The following is an 18,638-nucleotide window of genomic DNA, read 5'->3' on the forward strand; positions in this document are numbered from 1 at the left end:
TAGTTGGTAATTGGGGTTAAAGATCGTGCAGGTAATTTGTTACCTACAAGTCTCTCTCCAGAGCTGATTATAATTGGAGGTATGTGAAATATTCTCATCTCCTGAATTTATTGAATCTTTATTTTGGATTCAGAGGAGAAGGTTTAATCTAGGATGTACATATAGACGTGAAAGTGTAGTTAGATTCTATCTAAAACAACTCTGCATTTTGAAAACTGTACCTTGTCAAACTAAGATTCACAACAAACCACAGAAAACAACTATTCTAAAACAACCTCAGAATAAGTTTGCACTCTCTCTGATATAAAAGTTTCAAGAATCAACAGCATTTCTGTAACCCCTATCTTCTTGATTACTGAACAATGAAAGGTCATAGTAATTATTCCTATTTATGGGGAAAGCAAGCTGACGCGGAGATACTACCTGAGATTGTACACAACTTTGGGACAGAAACAGAACTTGTGACCCTCGGTATGGGAATTTCATCAACAAGGCACAGTGCCCCTCTTAAATTTGATCTATTGAGCAAGGCTACACTGAGTTCTCCCTTTAATTTTATAACTTTCTTGTGCTACATTTTGCATGGAAGTGCATTTTATGGATTTAATGCATTTTGGCAGAGCTCATTTCTCACAGTGATGACAACACTGAGCATCAGGAATGAGCACCACTGATAAAACACTCTTTCTGCCCTAGCATATTGTTGGGATGCTGCATCTGGCCTGTGTGAATGGCATTCATTATAGCTGGTACACCAAGATAATGATATGCTGCAGCCAATTATGTCATTCACTTGCTCTCTTGCCAATTAGCTTTGCCTGCCTGTCTAGCTGGTTCCAGTAAAGACTGTTGCCAAGACCGAGAAAGGAAAAATTCTTTAGCCTTTGAGAATATGCATAATGCAGTTTTAGTCAGTTTTCAGCCACCTTCAGGAATCTCAGGGCATAGACAGATGATCACAATCAACAAGACCAAACTTTTTTGGAAAGCACCAGCTGAAGTGCATTTTATTTAAAGTTGCTGCTTTTCAAAATAATTCAGTGCAATACTGCAAAGCGACAAATTCTTATTTACATAGAGACTCCTTTATTTTCTCATGGCTATATTCTAAAATGGACATACATTTCTTTTGCAGTCAAAGCATGTTCTAGATACATTGTTAACAACAAATCCTTGGTACTATGATCATTTGTATCTCCTACGAAGGCAGTTGCCAGCCCAGGCTCTGTCCCTGTGTTGCTTAAACCATCTGTAGTGTGAACAGAAATTCAGAAAAATCTCGTTTATATCTACAGCTGTACCACCACAGGGACACAGAATATACATTTCTTCCATAATAAACTGACAGAATGAGTTTGGAGATACATAATTCAATCACTATACAGCAACAGGTATCTTATTACATAACTACACTGTAATGTACTATTCAAAAACATATATACGCTTGTACACACACAGATGTATATCTATGAAAGAAGAGCAATAGATATAATTAGTGTACTCCATAACTTAATGACCATTAATTGCTTTTATAGCTGTCTAAGATAAATTAATACTACAGGCAGGCATAATCAGATGTCAAGCTTTGCAAGTAAAAGACCAACTGTGGGTGTTGAGAGGGAATCTCACTCACTACTCCCCCAATTACAATAGTACACAACTTATGTGGGGGGGAAGAGATTCTGTGGCTATAGCTTTAGATGGAAGTTATATATGTGTTCAAAATTAAGCAAGCATTCATGTACTCAAGACAGATTACAACAATTCTGTAAATACATCTTCCTGATCTGAAATCTTTGCATCTCAGTTATGCCCATCTGTAAAATGGAAATTATAATACGTTTCTTCCTTCTCTCCTCCTCCTCCTCTAATTCCTTCTCTAGCCTCCCACTAGAGAATTCACTGCTCTTGCAAACTCTTCAGCATAAGAACTTTTCTGAATATATACTTGAATGTATTAAAAGAATGGAGCTGTAAGGCTCACAGGAACACAAATAATAAAATTATGGTACAGAAAGTAGACACTTCTGGGTCTGAATCATTCTTAGAGACTAGATAAAACAGTGACATGGCAATTCAGATATTCCTCTTACGACAGCAAAAAACTGGTTGTAGACATACTCTAAAGGCTTAGCTGTGGTCAAATAATAATTTCCAGATCAATAAGCCTAATGCAATATTTATGCAGGCTCTATAGTTTAATTATGCCAAGATTGTAAGTTTAATTTAATATTATTCCTGCTGCGGGTGTTCAGAGGCGGGCAGTTAAAAGAATGCATGTCCCTTTCAATCAGAGCTTGTAGAAACAGGACTCAATTTACTGCTGCACAGCATAGTGACTGGGACATAAAAGGAGTATGACTTAAGATTATTCTAAAGGCTCAGTAAAATTTCAGAAGATTGGCTAGGAATATTTATATTTCAGCAGCATTTTTCCAAATCTAACTTTGCTTCTAATGTACCTGCTTTTTTGCCTCTTATTTTCTTCCTGCAGAAAATATTATGGTTACATAAGCTTGTTTTTATTTTTCTCTACACGTCACGTATGTCTGTCAGAGATGGACTGAAAACCTTTTACCACATTTAACCTTAATCTGATAGACCAGGGAAGAGTATGAGGGACGGGTTATATGAGACACCATGTTCTTTGTGATCATTTATCGAAAGGGGGGGAGAGAGAGAAGTGCTGTCGACAGAGAGATGTGACTAGGCATCATGGATAGAGAAAGAGACGACATGGACAGATAGAAAAAGAAACCAAATACTTATAATGAGAACAGTGTGAAAAATAGAAATTACAATATACAAAATTCCAAATCAGTCCTTCACAACCTTAACCTCAGCATGTCTGTGCACATATTTTCTGAACTCCCATTGTCATCAAAAGCCTTACTCCCCAGAAGCAAAACCCAGTTAGGCATCCCTTCACAGTACTGTCTCATCCACTACAGTACAAAAGTAGCAATAACAATGTATGTGCAGAGAAAAGAGAGAGATGAGTAATTGTGGTGGATGGAAAATTACAGACAGATTAGCAAGATCACAGCAAGAGCAATCATTTCTCTCACCAATAGAGAGAATTTTTTCAGGCCAAAGGGTAACAGGAGTTACTAGCTCTGTCACTGTTATCTTCAGCAGGATACTGTTACCTGTCTTAAGGCACCAAAAGAGTCTACCAGCATTTGAAAGTTATGTGCGACATCTTTTTAAACTAATCAAAACTTCACTGCTCTAGCAATACGTTAAAGCATTTAAAGTCTGCCCAGAGTCAATAGTAATTACCGAAATTTATCATGGTTGCCAATCATGCAGTTCCAACCCAGGGTGCTTGTTACTGCTAAACTACAGTTTGTCAGCCTTGATTTATTTCTGTAGGACACCAGCCCCTTGACAGCTGGAAGTGGGACTGCTTACAAGATTGGACAATAGGCGTTCCATGTGCTAGGAAATGTTTCAGTCAGGTGGCTTGGTCTGGCTTTCTAAACAGGCACTAGGACCATTTTCAGATTCTGATTTTTTGCTACACAGGGGAGGATGCTAACGGGTCCTCTTAACCAAATACAGCGCACAGAATAACCTTCAATGCATCTTCACTACATAGCAGATGTTAAATGAATGCCTCAGGTTACAGGAATTTCATTAAACGTGAGAATCGCACCTCTCTCTTATCAATACGAGCTCTGCCAATAAAAAGACAAGTCTTCCTAGGGGAAAATTCAGCCCCTGCTTGGCCAGGACTTTATTCTTCTCTTGACTCTCCCCTCAAGCCTTCAGACCAAATGCAGCAAGAACAACACAAATAAAGCGATACAAATCTCTGAGCATCCATAAGGAAGCAAGGACAGAAATGAGGGATAAGGATGTGGGCAAAGGCACTTAAAATAAATTAGAGCACTTCCCTAGAATCTTTTCTTTCATATTTCGTAAGGCAATGCCCTTGAGCTTAGGTTTCTGTAGCACCTCCATTTTCACACAGGGCTTAGTAACCTTATCTGCCGATTTATAAACCACATGCCCGATTCTGACCCTGTGCCAGCTTTACACCGCATGTCAGCATACTGAAGTGTGAATGTCCTGTGCTCAACGCTGACAGAAAAAACATAGGGGCATGAGTACTGAAAACCCAGAACAAAGGGAGCTGAAGGGTACTGAATATTTTGAAACTCTGGCTAATATTAAAGTGAAAAATAAGATGACCCAGGCAATTCAAAAGGAGCAACTGCCTCTTTCAACTTCTATGTCAATAGTTGGAAAGCAAGACAAATGTTTCAGAACTGATCTTCTGTACAAATATTTCCATTGAAATAGCATAAACATAAAAACATTTTTCAGCAATCATTTAGCTGCTTAGCATATTTCATTGGGATATTTTTTATGTAAAGGCAGCTTTTTAACCAAGCAACATTCTGTGAAAATTTTTCAATTTTTTTCAGAATTTTATGTATTTAGATGAAGAAGTGGAAACAAAGCTATGAAATTGCTCAGACTTTGAACAAGTGGGAATGAAAGTTCCCTATACTGCTGAAAATATACTTTCATAAGGTTAACATTCATAGACTCTTAAACTCTAAAGTTGAAAGGCAGCACCATTATCATCTGGACAGATGTGTGGAACAACAAAGGTCATAAAAGCTTCATTCATTAATTTTTGTTTCTAGCTCAAAACTGCAGTATGAGCTAAACTTTTTCTTAGAAAGATACAAAGTCTTCATTTAAAAACTAAAAATTATGGATAATTGACCTTGGCACTATATAAAACTTTACCTCTGGGGACTGAACTTCCATTCTTATTTCTTTTTCTTTTATTTTAACAAATTTAAGGCACATTTTAAGTAGTTGCTGATCATTTACCCTCCTTTGTAATTAGATGCAATTAGGAATTACCCTCCTTTGTAATGAGATGTAATTATGGTTTCTGTGATAGTATAACACCCAAGGCAATCTTCCTCTCACCCCTCTGTGTTTACAGGGGAAGTTTTTTCTGACTATTCCAGCTAAGGGCTGTGGACATTCTCGGGTCCTGCTGCAATTAGCTGTAAATGGCTGTGAATGAGACACACTGAGGAACGTGCATAATGAGTAACCTTCTAAAGGCTCATAAAATATTCAGCAACTCAGTATTGCTTCAGGTAGTTATATTCATCTAAGTGTGCATCTGTTTGTTTGTGTGTGCGTGTGCGCATACAAGTACACAAATAGGAACGATGTGGAAAAGAACTAAGCTAAAAGCGTATTTTTAACAAATTACGTGACTACTTCTTTCCAAACTTCAAAATGCGCTTGAGGAGAGTGTGATGTAGGGTGTAGATTTCCACGGACATTTTTAATCTCACAGTTTGCTGCAGCCTATATGTGTTTTGCAATTAATGCAGGGAAAGCAAGATTGGGTCTGACATAGCCTTTAAAGAACACAGTCATTTGACGTGGCACTTCCATGCTTTAGGATACCCTGTTCAAGTATGTACTAGCAATTTTACACCAAAGGAGAGCGGTCAATTCCTACAAACTGTGTACAGAATGATACAAATGGCAGTAATCATAGCTTTTTATACAAGAACCAGAACACAGGAAAAAAATGCTCATCTAAGTCCTATCTTGTGTTGTCTTATTCTGTCCTTATTTTTGTGGTATCTGAATACTTCTCATGTATTCAGAAGATGCATCGATAAATGAGGTAACACAGCTATTAGGATAGATAGATCATGGAAGGGTCATTCTTTGTTTCATTCTCTGTTATGTTTCAGGAAAAGAGACTAGCATGAAAGAAGTTGAAAAAACAGTTACGGGAAAGGTACAAAGGAAGTAGTAAACATGGAAGGTCTGCAGGACCCCCGTAAGCAGGGTGCTGCACAAAGCCTTGCTGAAATAGAGGTGATAATTTGAGAGCATGATACCCCGTATATCAGAGTTTACAAGCTTATTATATATGATTTATTTTAATCAATATATGATAGAAATTGAACATGAATAGAAGAGGGATTTTTATTTAATTGTGAATATTATTGCATGAATTCAGGATACTGATTTAGTCCAAAGTTCTTTTCTGAGTGAAATCCCTCCTAAGAGGCATTTCTTCTGTTCTTGTTTGGTCGCTGCTTCTTCTATAGAACAGACTGGCATGATTAATCCAAACAAGAGGGATTAATTGGACAACCTTCTGTGTCCTGCAAGCAGCTCAGGGAATTGGCAAACTATTATCTGCTCAGATCCTCTATTCCATCACATGAATCACCCTGCCTTGAGCATCACTCTATATAAAGCAAAAATGGAGAGGCTGCAAAGCCTCTCTCCTTTTTATTTATTGTAAGCACTTCTCAAAATATGTATCCACTTTATTATTTTTCCCCTTCCAGTCCAATTAGTCCATGTTCTCACAGCTGATTTTTCTTTGTAATTCACTTATTTTTAATTGGTGTGGAGTTCTGAGCTGCACTAGTTTTGCAGAAATGAAGTATCTGAAGAGCAGTTGAACTGTGCCTCTTTACGCCTCTATAATTTCTCTCACTTTAGAAAAAAAATAGTGCTTACTGCCACAGATCAGTGGATGTGGAATGCCTTGAAATTGCTGGGACAAAAACAAATGCCATTTCTTACCAATGCAGTTAAGCCAAGGGGTTAAATTCTGATTTACATTATCTAAATTTGGAAAAATGCCAGTTCCAACATTCTGACTGTTAAGTTACCAAATTGTGCATGTGTGGGCACGTATTTGTGTACAGTCACAGAAGGACAACAGCTTTCTAATACTAAAACTGTTTAATTTTTCTGTTTGTTGTTTATGAGGCCTTGGTACGGATTCAGTGGTCAAACTCTATTAATGACCACTGCTAGAAAGACCTCGTATAGTATTTCAGCTTTTCACTCTGATATAACCAATATGTGAAGTTTACCCCTTTCATCCCTTCAGTTCTGCTGTTACTAAAATTTACTGTCTGAGTTTTTGAGGTCTAGTCCAAAAAGGCTTGTTTTAATGTCCAATGGAATTAGCTGGAACCATTCTGCTTACTTTAGAGGGCATTACATCAGGCAGTTGTTCACATTCCTCCCAGTCACCAGAAATCCTGTTTACCCTTCTGGATTCCTTTTCCGCAGTAGGCGAAGATACAGTCAATAGCATTATCTCCAAAGTGCATATTGTGTACATTAATCCAACCGCGAATATTGCAAAAGGGTCAACTCCTTCGGAGAAAGCAAAGAATATAGTAGTACACCATGGGCACAATTCTTTGGATTGCCAGCTCTATGCGATAGATCACAGGGGATTTTCTGTAACTAGGTTGAAAAAGATACTGAACAGGAGGCAGAGTCCATTACTGACAGAAGAAAAAGCCTGTCAGAAAACCCCAGGCAGCAAGGATGTAGCTAAGATCAGTACAAGAGAAAGTTTCTGCAATCCATCAAGAGAACTGTGTGCAGGTGACCCACGAATCACCTCACACCATTGTACTTTGCAGCAGGCAGTCCTTGTTGGAATTGCCCCTCTGGGCGATGAAAGCACTCTATGTGACACCTGCGAATTTGCCCTTTACTGCTGCAAACCCAAGCTGTTAAATATCACGCTCTTTTGGCTGTGATTTACTCTATTTATGGCCCTCCTTCCACCCAACCTCTCCTTATCACAAGGGATCAATTCTGGACATACAACAAAAGGCAACAATGGTTTTAATAAAAAACAGAAGGACAGGAAAGATTGATTTTGCCAATGAAGACAGGCTGTAGCAATGGAGAAACAGAAAGCAGGCAAACAAGAAAGAATAATATCAATAAAAAAGCACATTGGTGGCTATACCAACCCGTAGGCACATTTATAGTAGATGAAACCAACTGTGTTTTCTTAATATCCCTTGTTTCTTCTGTATTCAACAACTCTTCTAATTTAAAGGTGGGTACCTAAAAATGTTCCTGAGGTTCTTCCATTTGACAAGAAACAACTTCAAGGAAGAAGTATAGTCCTGTAAGACCTATAAGTCTTGATGCAGAAAAACTAATTTCTCTTGTGACCTTGTGAAAGTCTTATTAAACTTCTGTGTTATTCTGCTTTAGATAAAATTCCAGACTTGGCAAAGTGCTATCAAAATAAGGCCCACTCAGAACTCTGACTTATTTTTTTTTTAGACCACACAGTTACAAAGAGCATTCAAGTACAGCATGTAAGTAGTCAAAAAAAAAAAAAGATTACTTTGCATTAGAATTCATAAGATATCTGATACTTTTCTTTGGCTTTTCATATGCAATGTCATTTTCTTGTAAACAGAAATATGTTTAATAGTTTCAGGTATTTAAAGTCTTTTCTGGACAATACATAAGCAGAAAAGGAATTTCATTCTGATGAAAATATTCTCCACGAAGTGTTTTGCAACATCAGTGAGAGATGTATTATGTGTAATGAGAAGTGCTAAATACAGAAAAGAGCTGTTTATAACATCACTTTAAGGTGATCAGACAAACTTCACGTTGACTTTCTTTTCAAAAAGTTGGAACATCACAAGTCTTAAGTTACTATAAACAAACTGGTAAGAATTACCTGTGAAATGCAGTCTTATTTCAGTTGCTAGTTGCTCAGAAGGCCTGCAATAGCATGCAAGTAGAAATCAAGGTTGTTTTTATTCTGTCACGTCTATCAGGTAGCTCATCAGGATCACACTGTACTATCTCTGGTGCCAGTATTCAACCTCCTTGCCATTTGTAATCATCTGCAAAACCAAAACATGTTCTCAAGCCAAATAAATCTTTAATAGCTGGAGTCAGAGACGTCGTCCCAATGTGCACATAACTATGTCTGGCGCTCTCAGAAACCAGTGCTAGAAAACTGTAGAGAAGGCTGTAAGTCAGTCTTGGAATTTGCCACCATTCATGTGAAACAAATGCATTGCTCTGCAACCTCAATAGCAACACACTTTTCAAAATAGCCCATGGCAAAATTTTCAAGAAAAATTAAACCAACTACCATACAAAGCTGCCTTTGGCAGGAGGCTTTTGATTTCATGTGTTTGAAAGAGCATTACACTCCATGGAAGAGAAAGATGTAATACCTGCCAAAAGAAAGTATCCTTGTTCCTTCCTCACAAATTCCATATATATGCACAAATTCATCAAAGGATGCATCTTAATAAAACGATTTCGTCAGCTCTAAAGAGGCCGTGTTTGAATAAATAAAAATAGGTTTATTTGAATTTTCTTTGCACAGAAGCAGAAGGGTCTAAGTTGCAGCAAGAAAATCTTATATGTTTTTTATGCTGCATACATTCTTGCAGACTTGAACTTCTTCTGAAAAAGAGGGTGGAGTACCGATTTGTTAGGCAGTATAGATGACATTCATTTTTGTTGCAGAGGGGAAGTAAAGCTATGACCCTTAAAATGGTACATAAAAATGGTGTTTGCTCTCTTTAATGAAGACAGATTTCATCCAATTGGAGCGCAGGTTCTTAAGAGCACGGATATAGGGTGTATATTTGTGCATAAAACACCAATATTACCAGTTTCAAGGTTCTGTAAAAATATTAATTAGCATAATTTAAAGGGCAAAAATAACCCCAGCATGAATTGGAAAGGAAAAATTTTAAAGAAGCTACACTGACTTACACCAAGATTTGGCTGCTATTTTTCTGTACAAAGCCAATAGTTTTGTCCTGAATGAAATGCCAACTAGGAAAATAATGTATTTTTTCAGTTTCATGACAAAATTGCTACATTTCTATCAGTTATTGACTGAAAACTTTTATACAAAAATGAACCTAATGTAAGTCACAATAGTTTATTTATTAGAGTGGTATCTAGTACTGCAAATAGTGACACAATATTTTTCCTGCCCGTCTTTACAGCGAGGGTCAAGTCCCCCTCTTATTTGTACCACTAAAATCTACATTAGTTCCAGTGGTTTTCAAAATAATATTCCAGATTCATATCACTGAGTTTAAAAGGGAGTGTGGCCTCTTCTCACTTGAGTATACATCAGTCTGATTTAGAAATTAATTTTCTATGAAATACAATACATTGTAACATCACATGTTGTACAATATAGAACACCAAGATGGGAAAGCAGTTTTAACGAGTAAAATTTAGAATTAATGTTATAATTGGGGAATATAAATGAAGTGTGATTCAGTCACTAGGGAATCATTATTTTGGTAGATACTGTATAACTATCTACATCTCTCTATTACCCAGTTACAAAGTACAAACTCTGAAGGACTCAAAGCCTTTTTAGAAAACCAATTTGCGTAAAGCAAGGCAGAAAAGCTTAAAAACCCCCTTGCTATTCAAAGCATGAATGCCCCCTCAACCTAGTATTTCTATTGAATTTGTAGGCTGTTCTTATGAATACATGTCAGTCACTCCAGCACGCTGCTAGGTTAAGGGTTCTCCCATCTATTGATCTCAGCACAGTAAGGAGTAATCAGAGCCACTGAAATTTGATTTTTATGCGATGGAAATGTGCTGAATCATAGCTTATTGTTACACCCGTGTGTTTCAGAAACATTTATAAGACAGAGGTGGGGGGAGGGCTAAATCAAATCACATTCAATGCATGTAGGATAAATGTCTTTAGAAGACATTGAAGGGTCATGAAAAAAAAAACTCTATGGAGAAAGGAGCCCTAAAATAAAAATCAAGAACAGAGGGAGTAGCAGAAAGACAGACAAAATCATGGAAATGAAAGCCTAATTTTTAATTAAAGTTTCTAAGAACAGTCATAGAATTATAAATGTATATGCGAATTATATTATCTCAAGAAGACATAATTACCTGTTTTAGAGTTGCAGTTGTTTACACCGATGAATTTGGTTTATTTTAAGTCCCATTCTAGAGAGGGATTGTGAGCTCAGCTCTCACTGCTGCAAAAAAGAGCTGAAGGTGTTTGGCAATTTACAAATTCAGGCCAAAAAGAGGAGAGAATAATTGATGGTAATGCTTGATACAAAGAACTTAGTAGCATAAGATTGGGATAGCAACTTACGGAGTGAATGCCACTGCATAACGAGGAAGACAAATTTCAACCCAAATGAGCACAATCAAGCTATTAAAACATTTCATATCTGTTCTTACTGTGATAAATGCTACATATATGCCAGTAAATCATGCACATACTAGATTAGATACAATTCAAACAACAGAATTTTCATTGATATTGCACTACATAAAATCTATCCAAAGCCATCTGCACAAAGGTTTCAGAAGCTGAATACACATCACTGAAACAGCAGAGGACAGGTGACACCATCACAGAGAGGAGGTGATGAATTTGTAAGGCACACTATATATTTCATGACACAGAAATTAGCAAGTGGCTAACCAGCTATACATATGGGTGTGTGTTTATGAATACACACAGACATGTATGCATATGAGAGATATGCACCTATATAGGAGAGGGGTATGTGATGGTATGTCATTGCTTCTGTTTCTTTCCCTGAGCTGGGTTAGGGTGTATAAATACTTCATGAGAACCTTACTTATATAGTCTCAAATAAAGTGAAGAGTCAAAACCAAAAAGATTAACTCTGGGATCCTCTGGTATAATAATTGGTTGCCTGTAAGTATGTTGAAAAGTATATAAATATATCATAAAATATAATTTAAAGTTAAAATGAAAAATGTAGATTTTAAAAGTCAAAGGCAAGCAGACTAAAAAAAGCAATAAGCTCAGTCACATCTAAGAATAACAAAAATAATGTTGGCTTTCCTTTGTGCCAGAAAGGCTGACAAATGAGATCAGCTATAGCAGGATTTGAAAAACATTCTGGGTGACAGAGAAGATTATTATTATTGTTAATATTGTTGTTGTGATTATGTATTAGTGGAGGTATCACAATGACACTGTGTAAATTAAGTTCTATTAATTAGCTTCTATATTTCACCCTCGAGATGGCATAATTTCAGAAATCGCTAACAAGAAAACTAATTAATGTCAACTTAGCTGAGATGATAGCTTCTGTGGTCTGGATACCTCCCCAACAGGGGCTAGATTTGGATCCTCCAAGTCATTTCACAAAGGTCACATATTCACTTAGATCTTAATATTCAACGGGTAAAGGAAAACGCATCAAGGTCAGGTTGTCACACACATCTTCACCACTCCTCCTTACCTCGGACTAAAAAACAGCCTTGAACTTCTGGCACAATTAAAAGCGCCATACATTTTGCACTCTGGCGAGTGCTGCTCTTTGTCAGGCTGCTCCTCGGATCACGGAAAGCGTGAAAGTCCATCAGGGAAGCCACCAACGCAAACGGGTGGCCTGAGTCACTGGGAAGAAAAGGGAAGGGAATTCAGAGGACTGCCATTTGGCCACGAACACAGAACCACAGTCTTCCAATAGCAACCCCTTTTAATTTTGATGATTAGCGTAATAACTCATTTCTCTAAGTCCGGGATTAACTCTGACAAAGACAAATAAAGCATGCTATCACCACACTGCCTTGACTTTGGCTGCATTTCTCGTGAGTAATAAAACGGCAGAGCGGGTGAGATAAACATGACAGACATCCCGAGCTCACCAGCAGGAACTCAAACCTGCAGCTCGTACGGGTGGTGCAGCCAGATGCTCTCTGAGTATCCCTACTCCAAACCGCACTCCAGGCAGGTCAGCTACACTGGTTCCTACTGAAAGGAGCAGCCAAAGTCTGCAAGCCAGCTGGAGTGCGTCCTTTAGCTAACTCTATGTACCTCTTCTATAGAAAAGTACTCCTTACTATTTCTTGAGAGTACTTACTACACATTTTGTGAGATTACAATCCCAACACAAAAACATCAGTCTATTTCATTTCTTGGAGTGAAATTATGAACACAGCTCTATTTAGCTACAAAAATAGCTTAAAATAAAGAGGTGGGTGTTGACATTTTTGTCTCTTACAAAATGATTATGAAATTAAGCCTTTTATTTGATAACACACAGACAATACCTTGGAAGGTGAATGTGAACATGACTCGGAGTGAAGAGATACTCTCTACGGATTTGACTATGAAACTACTAAATGGTAACATGAAGTAGACTGCTGTGGAGATCAGCCCTCTCCTGTTCACTGCAGGGAGGGAGCAGCCTGAGGGGAAATCCATGCAACAGCCCAAGGGATGAATGCAGCCTGGAGAATCACTTCTAAGGCAGCCTTAAACTATTACATTCTGTTAGCAAGAATGATGTAAGCTCAGAATAAATCATCGCATTCCTCCCTCTATTTTCTCCCAAACACAAAACCATTGCCACATTGTGCTCCTGCGTCCTGGCTGGTGAGCTTTCAAGCTGCTGCTGCTGCTGTCTGAGGCCCATTTTTCCCAGTCAGCAGAGCCTGAGCGGCACTGAGAATCGCTGAAGTCTGGAGCACCCAACTAATTCTGAGGGGGGTGGGGGGAGGAATAAAAGAGGGATTTCTGCCCTAGAGAGCTCCTTGGGGACTCCCCTTGCTTGGGGGAGGTGAACACAGCTCAGGACAGGGACCCTGGGCTTGCCTGGGCAGCTGAAAGATGGAGGTGGCGGCAGCAGAAGCTTCTAGAACCGAGGGTGTGAAGACCACCTCAGGCAAGGCCAGCCCCTGAAGGCAGGAAGGGCTCTGTCACCATTGGCCAGGGCTAGGCAGGGTTCAGCCCTATTGGCTAGGGCAGGGTGGGGAGGCGGGCTCAAGGTTTAGCTCATCTCCCCGCATGCTGAGGGGCTCATGGCAGCCTCTACCTTCCACTTCCAGCCCTCGACTTCAACATTTTAACAGCAATAACTTCATGCCTAATGCATATTACAGTCTGTTTAACCATCCTCGTGTTTAATGCACTGTTCCCTTTGAAAGCCCGCCATTAACTTTTAAAAACAGGCTGACGTTTTTATAATGACTGTTGTATTTTCTAGCCGTACTTCATGCAAGATGTTAATATGCTGCCCAGCACCAGAGATGGCACCGCATACCGTGCGTGCTCACTCCTGTACTTTGTTTTCATAAGATTAGATAATTGATTGTGCTCTTCCTGGGAGTGAGTCAGAGCCCATCAAGACAATTGCTCGAGCTTCAAGGGGCTTTGTAGAAAGAAATCCCATGTATTGATTTGTTCAGCAAAACAGGGCTTTCAGCATTGAGAGCTGCAGATTTCCTGAACATTTTTCAAAGCGACAAGAGAACAGACGAACTTTGAAGGCATTTGTGGAAAGGCTGCTATTCCAGTAGTCCAAGTTTTCAGTTAGTTTTGCAAAATTTCCTTTTGAGTTTATTCTTTTGAAGAAGGAAGAAACGCTCCTCTCCTCCTTTTGGAAATAGCAGTTATTAAATAGTTTATAAATGTGTTAATAAACCACTAATGAAAATAAAAATGGCATATGCTTGTTATTTTGTTGCCTTCCAGAAAACAAAAGCAGAAAAAATTACTTATTCTTGCCTGTTTATCTGGGGAATATGTAGGACTAGACTCTGGTAAATATGTCAGCATTTACTTAAGCCTTAATTTTGCCAGTATATCTATTCAATCTATTCATGCAGCTGTACCAATGGAAAAGCAACAGAAGTTTCTCCAATAGACATGAGTGTGAAAGACAGACATTGCATTAGATTCCTTCTCCTTTCTTAGGCATTAAAATTCATACCTATTCAGAGGCCTGAACACACCTCCTCTTGCACCTTTATTACTAAAATGATATGATCTTCCTTCTTTGGACCAACCCCTTTGCAAAGCATTGAATTTCACTTCAGGTTGCTAGACAAGGTTAAATACATTCTTACGTTTTATTTTCAAATAGTCTTGTGTGTATTCTCTTTCTTGAGAGCGTACAAGCTCATCTCTAGCATACTGCCTGCATCAGGAGAGAACATAGGTGTTCTGTACTCATTGGAAACAACTGGAAACAATTCAATTGTCTCTAGTATAACTGTTTTCCTTTAACAATTAAGTTGGCTGGAATAATGCAGTAAGTGGATGTAAATTATTTAATTCCTATTTTAAACTCTGTTTTCTTAAATTCGTGGTGTTCCCTTCTGACCCCAACACCTCCTTAAAAAAAAAAAAGCACATGATGACGACAAAAAAACAAGTAAGTATCAGGAGTGTTAATAATTGATGAAGCATTTGTAAACCCTTAGCAAATGAACAGTCAAGTGACACATGAATAAAATATTTGAAAAAAAGTCTCTGTCTGACAGCTACCAGCATTCTGAAGCAGAGTGTAAAATATACAGGTATTATTTTTAAAGCAGCATGTATGCAATGTGAAAAATAAGGTTGGGGAAAGCGCTGGACCTCTGCTTTGTTTGTATGTGTTGTGTAGGCGAGGTTGCGTGGAAGGGGACTTCATTAGTTACCCACTTGACCATCCTTTCCACAGGTTTCAGCACAGTTGGTATCTCGTCCCTTCAGTAACAGCCCCCTGGTATGAAGTTTCTGCATAGTTGCTGCATGATTAATACATTCCCTAGCATTGATGTTATACTGATACAAAGGCTCTTTTATTGACATTATTTACTACTGACAATTTACTGAAGTAATATTACGATGCTAGTACTATTTCATTATTATTTCACCACAATATTTCTGCATTGCCATACACACACAAATCTCTATGTCTGCTTCTTCCTACCATGCCAGAGCAAGTGTAAAGACACAATGAAAATAATGCATGCATGAAATACAGAATGCAGGGAACTAATAAAAAGGTCTGGAATTGACATGACCCGGATTTCGCTTAAGTGTTATCCTACAAAATACCGACCTTGCTCCTGTGTAGAGAGAGGACCTTCCTTGTTCCTTCCATCAAAAAAAAATGGGACATTTCACTGCATTAGATTCTAAACAAAAAGATAAGAGGATGCATCAGCTCTCAAACAATGGCATTAAGATTTCATCATACTGTCAATGAGAAAAGATTTAATTAGTTTTACCTGTCTCAGCTCATACTAGACAAACGTAAGAGGGATTTTTAGTGAAGAATATTAAATGTGGAGTTTTAAAAAGAAATTACTGCATAATGTCAACCATGCTAGCTGCAATGGATAGGAGTCAATCAAAAATCCAACTTCTAAACGCCTCCATTCCCGAGTTCAGAGACAATATGGATGTTGAAATGGATGTTTAAGGCAGAAAACCAGTGGCTTTATAATGGGAAGACGAATCACACAGGAATTATGATGCTACATTACTAAATATAAAGGAATCTTTTGGTTGACTTTTTTTAAAATGGACAATAATGATATTTAGATGTAGCCTGCAGAGTTTGAAAAAAAGTGTTGTGAGATCCACACACACATTTCTGTTCAGAATCTCTGAAGCCTTGCAGCACGTGGTTATCACTGCTGTTTCCTCTAAAAGGTCGTCAGAAGCTCACAAGGTGGTGCTTCCATTACACACCAGTTATACTCCTTCCTTTTTGCATTTCCATTTGCAAGTTTAGATTTCCTATACATTTAAATTACAGTCCTCCCCCCACCTTAGTTAAATATGTTGCTGGGGTAACAACGGTTTAACAGAGCAACAGCAGAAATAATTACTTATTTGATAACTAGTGTCTTTCAGTGGAGGCATTAGATTTGATTTTTATAGGGCAGGCTTTGCAAAGGAAAGGGAGATGCAGGGAGGGAAAAGGGGACAAACTGACTGAGCTCTCATGCAGTTTTGATCGCAAGTCAGAAACCATGTTTAGCTGTCAAAGGTACTGGTTAGGGAAAGTTACCACAAAGGAATAAAAGGATGGAAGAAGAAAAGAATTTCCCTTGCTCAGGAACGTTTGTACATTTTAAATGGCAGTTTGAAATGTTATGCAGAAAACACTCGACTGAATCTTGCTTTTTTTTTTTTTACTTCAGTTCCAATACAAAAAGGCTGGTGAGGAGAATGTCCTGATGATCCTGTCAGAGTCACTAGATCACAAACTTAAAGAACAGCTAGAGAGAGAGGATAATAAATATATAACACTCAGTTCTGCTTTTTAAAGCACTTAAATACATTTTTTATGTAGATTTTATTGTTTAATATCAAGTTGGAGGAAGGGTTTATGCACCATTAAACAAACAGATCCTGACAATTTCTTTAACTGGGTAGACTGAAGCCACATCCCCAGTTCTGATAAACGAACTGATTTAAGTAGACAGTTAACAGCAGATCCATGTTAATATGAAGTAACTGAAGTTCCACAAACTAACTGTAAGGAAACTTTTTTCCCCACTTTCTTTATTGTAGTTACAGGTCTTGCCAACCTTATTGCATAGTATCTCACAAAACATAAACACAATGAGAGGCAGTGTTAATATGTAGTATTATGATATTTTTCTAGTTGTATGATGGCAGCACAAGAAGATGATTTTCTATGATAAATCCTAGATGCTATTTAATACAAATGAATGCTATAATAATCCCAAGGAACTTCTTTACAAAAGGATCATATTATGGGTTAAATTAATACATTACAGTAGCATAATTTCCTAAAGAAACTTCTAAAAACATCATGGTTAGCTTTTTAAACTGATTAGGAATTTCAGGATTTTAGCCAGCGTACATGGCACTGAGCCTTTCAACACACAGTTGATATGGGACTGCTTACAAGGACCTTGCCAGGAAGGTGAATTTCCCTCAGTGTGTACTTTATCACCCACAGCACGCTGTATACTCTCTGCTCTTAATTTCATTTTTTTCGTTCCCCCTTCACAGGTACCGAATGCTACTGTTTTTTGGATTAGCATTTTAGTTCAGATAAGGAGTGTGCTTTTGAAGTAAATTGCCTGATCATCCCTATTTCCTGTGCTTTGGGTGACATGTGGAATAGTCTCAATATCTAAACTAGGTTGGTTACAAAAGCCTTCCTCTTGCATCTGGGAAGACTGGAGATCAGACGCAGTTTATAGATTTAGAAAGGCTAGAGTAGACCATTATGAACCAGACAGCCTGACTTCCATAAAATAGGCCAGCGAATGCTGTGAGACAGTTTCCCTGTAAACGAGATAACTTTTTGATGAACTGCCTGTGAGAGAGACATATCCTTTCTATTTAAAGAATGCAGGTACCAATTAACCACACCATCTCTACATAAATTATTCACGTCACTCATTATCTCCACTGTTAAAAAAAAACAAAACCGTTGATCCCACAGATTATTTCTACAGGACTGGAAGGGCAGTTCCACTACACCTGCACCTTGGCCCTACATGCAACGTTTGTTGCCATTTCCAGCTGGGTACATCCAGTGTGGTCCCACTGATATCCCTGAAGTTCACTGCATTTACCCTCCGTGTAACTGAGCAAACTACAGCCCCAAACCTGATTTTGTCTCCAGCACCACTGAAAATGTGATTCCCTCTCCAGGCAGTTTCTCAATGAACATTTACTAAATGCAATATTTTACAATTAGCAGTTGTCGCATTACATATTCAGAAAAGATAGTAAGCAGATGTAAATCTCTGGTTTCATCTCCATCAATATTTCTGTCCCTGTCTGTCTCTTTAATTGCTATTGACTGCAGAAGGTATTTCTTCATTGAGGCATGAGGTAAAGTGATATTGATTACAGTAAATGAACTTTTCTGTAGTCTGAGTCAATTGGGAAGGTGCAGAGAGGAAACTGCAAGAATGTTTACTTTGCACATGAGTAAAATTCCTCTTCAGAAACTCTCTGCTTGACTAAAGGACTGTGTGAAGTAAACCCACATTTCTACTGTTTAATGCAAAAAAGTCAAGCTGCT

Source organism: Gymnogyps californianus, chromosome 23 (assembly GCF_018139145.2).
Source record: "Gymnogyps californianus isolate 813 chromosome 23, ASM1813914v2, whole genome shotgun sequence".
NCBI classification, from domain to species: domain Eukaryota; kingdom Metazoa; phylum Chordata; class Aves; order Accipitriformes; family Cathartidae; genus Gymnogyps; species Gymnogyps californianus.